At 42.3% G+C, this 3,259-nt stretch overlaps 1 non-coding gene across 1 annotated transcript; it reads right to left on the bottom strand.

The window, feature by feature from the left end:
• Positions 1-608: 608 nt before the first annotated feature.
• On the bottom strand, positions 609-716 carry LOC112746650 (small nucleolar RNA R71). Its single transcript, XR_003174521.1, has one exon. It is a non-coding gene; the product is annotated as a small nucleolar RNA R71 (small nucleolar RNA).
• Between the last annotated feature and the right edge of the window lie 2,543 nt (positions 717-3,259).

The raw sequence follows: 3,259 nt of genomic DNA on the forward strand, positions 1-3,259 counted from the left end.
ACATAAGGAATCTCTATACTGTGACATAGAGGATTCCATATTTTCTTTTGTGTTCTCTTCTTTTTCACATGAGCAGGAGCAAGGATAAGAACATTCTTGTTGAAGCTGATCCGGAACCTGAAAGGACTCTGAAGAGGAAGCTAAGAGAAGCTAAAACACAACACTCTGAAGAGGACTTTACTGAAATTTTCAAAAAAGAAGTAGAGAAGGCCGAAACCAATAACAATGGTGGTGGTGCAAGGAAGATGCTTGGTGACTTTACTGCACCCAATTCCAACTTACATGGAAGAAGCATCTCAATTCCTACCATTGGAGCAAACAATTTTGAGCTTAAACCTCAATTAGTTTCTCTAATGCAACGGAACTGCAAGTTTTATGAACTTCCATCAGAAGATTCTTTTCAGTTCTTAACTGAATTCTTACAGATCTGTGATACTGTTAAGACCAATGGGGTTGATCCCGAGGTCTACAGGCTTATGCTTTTCCCGTTTGCTGTAAGAGACAGAGCTAGAATATGGTTGGACTCTCAACCTAAAGACAGCCTGAACTCTTGGGATAAGCTGGTCACGGCTTTCTTAGCCAAGTTCTTTCCTCCTCAAAAGCTTAGCAAGCTTAGAGTGAATGTTCAAACCTTCAAACAGAAAGAAGGTGAATCCCTCTATGAAGCTTGGGAGAGATACAAGGAACTAACCAAAAAGTATCCTTCTGACATGCTTTCAGAATGGACCATCCTGGATATATTCTATGATGGTCTGTCTGAGTTATCAAAGATGTTATTGGACCATTTTGCAGGTGGATCCATTCACCTAAAGAAAATGCCTGCAGAGGCTCAAGAACTCATTGACATGGTTGCTAATAACCAGTTCATGTACACTTCTGAAAGGAATCCTGTGAGTAATGGGACGCCTCAGAGGAAGGGAGTTCTTGAAATTGATACTATGAATGCCATATTGGCTCAGAATAAAATATTGACTCAGCAAGTCAATATGATTTCTCAGAGTCTGAATGGATTGAAGGAATCATCCAATAGTACTATAGAGGCATCTTCTGAAGAAGAAGCTTATGATCCTGAGAACCCTACAATAGCAGAGGTGAATTACATGGGTGAACCCTATGGAAACACCTATAATCCCTCATGGAGAAATTATCCAAATTTCTCATGGAAGGATCAACAAAAGCCTCAACAAGGCTTTAATAATGGTGGAAGAAACAGGTTTAGCAATAGCAAGCCTTTTCCATCATCCACTCAGCAACAGACAGAGAACTCTGAGCAGAATCCATCTAGCTTAGCAAATATAGTCTCTGAAACTTGGAGGCACAAGTGGGCCAGCTGAGTAAAAGGGTCACTGAAACTCCTCCTAGTACTCTCCCAAGCAATACAGAAGAAAATCCAAAGAGAGAGTGCAAGGCCATTGATTTGACCATCATGGCCGAACCTGCAAGGGAGGAGGAGGACGTGAAACCTAGTGAGGAAGACCTCCTGGGACGTTCAGTGACCAATAAGGAGTTTCCCTTTGAGGAACCAAAGGAATCTGAGGCTCAACTAGAGACCATAGAGATTCTATTGAACCTCCTTCTGCCCTTCATGAGCTCTGATGAGTATTCTTCTTCTAAAGAGAATGAAGATGTTACTGAGGAGCAAGTTGCTAAGTACGTTGGTGCAATCATGAAGCTGAATGCCAAATTATTTGGTAATGAGACTTGGAAAGATGAACCTCCCTTGCTCACCAATGAACTAAATGCATTGGATAGGCAGAAACTACCTCAAAAGAAACAGGATCCTGGTAAATTCCTAATTCCCTATAACATAGGCACCATGACCTTTGAGAAGGCTCTGTGTGACCTGGGGTCAGGAATAAAGTTAATGCCACTCTCTGTAATGGAGAAACTTGGGATCTTTGAGGTGCAAGCTGCCAGAATCTCATTAGAGATGACAGACAACTCAAGAAAACAGGCTTATAGACTAGTAGAGGATGTGTTAGTAAAGGTTGAAGGCCTTTACATCCCTGCTGATTTCGTAATCCTAGACACAGGGAAGGATGAGGATGAATCCATCATCCTTGGAAGACCCTTCCTAGCCACAGCAAAAGCTGTGATTGATGTGGACAGAGGAGAGTTGATCCTTCAACTGAATGAGGACAACCTTGTGTTTAAAACTCAAGGATCTCCTTCTGTAACCATGGAGAGGAAGCATGAAAAGCTTCTCTCACTGCAGAGTCAACCAAAGCCCCCACAGTCAAACTTTAAGTTTGGTATTGGGAGGCCACAACCAAACTCTAAGTTTGGTGTTGGGAGGTCCCAACAATGCTCTGCACATCTGTGAGGCTCCATGAGAGCTCACTGTCAAGCTATTGACATTAATGAAGCGCTTGTTGGGAGGCAACCCAATGTTATTTAATTATATCTATTTTATTTTCTTTCTGTTAATTCATGTTTTATTAGGTTGATGATCATGTGGAGTCACAAAAACTACTGAAAAATAAAAAAACAGCATTAAAAATAGCACACCCTGGAGGAGGAGCATTCTGGCGTTTAAACGCCAGAAACAAGCAGCAGTCTGGCGTTAAACACCAGGATTGCACAGCAAAGGAGTTTTACACGCCTAATTGGAGCAGGGATGTTAAGTCCTTGACCCCACAGGATCCCTACCACTTCTTCTCTCCTCTTCACACCTTTTCATAACTCTCTTCCCCAAATACCCTTCACCAATCACCTCAATCACTCTTCCCCATCACCTCTTCACCATTCACATCCATCCACTCTTCCCCATAAACCCCACCTACCTCCAAAATTCAAACTCTTTTCCCTCCCAAACCCAACCCTAATGGCCGAACCCTAAACCCCATTCCACCCCTATATAAACCCCTCCTTCCTTCTTCATTTTCACACAACACAACCCTTTCTTCTTCCCTTGGCCGAATACACACGTCTCTCCCTCTCTTACATTCTCTTCTTCTTCTACTACTTTCTTTCTTCTTTTGCTCGGGGACGAGCAAACCTTCTAAGTTTGGTGTGGTAAAAGCATTTCTTTTTGTTTTTCCATAACCATTAATGGCACCTAAGGCCAGAAAAACCTCAAGAAAGAGGAAAGGGAAGGCAAAAGCTTCCACTTCTAAGTCATGGGAGATGGAGAGATTCATCTCAAAAGCTCATCACTAAGAGAGTCCACTTATGGACCTCAACAAGAGCATGAGGAAATTCCTCATCATGAAATCCCTGAGATGCCTTAGGGGATGCACTTCCCTCCACAGAATTATTG

Source organism: Arachis hypogaea, chromosome 14, assembly GCF_003086295.3.
Source record: "Arachis hypogaea cultivar Tifrunner chromosome 14, arahy.Tifrunner.gnm2.J5K5, whole genome shotgun sequence".
NCBI lineage: Eukaryota > Viridiplantae > Streptophyta > Magnoliopsida > Fabales > Fabaceae > Arachis > Arachis hypogaea.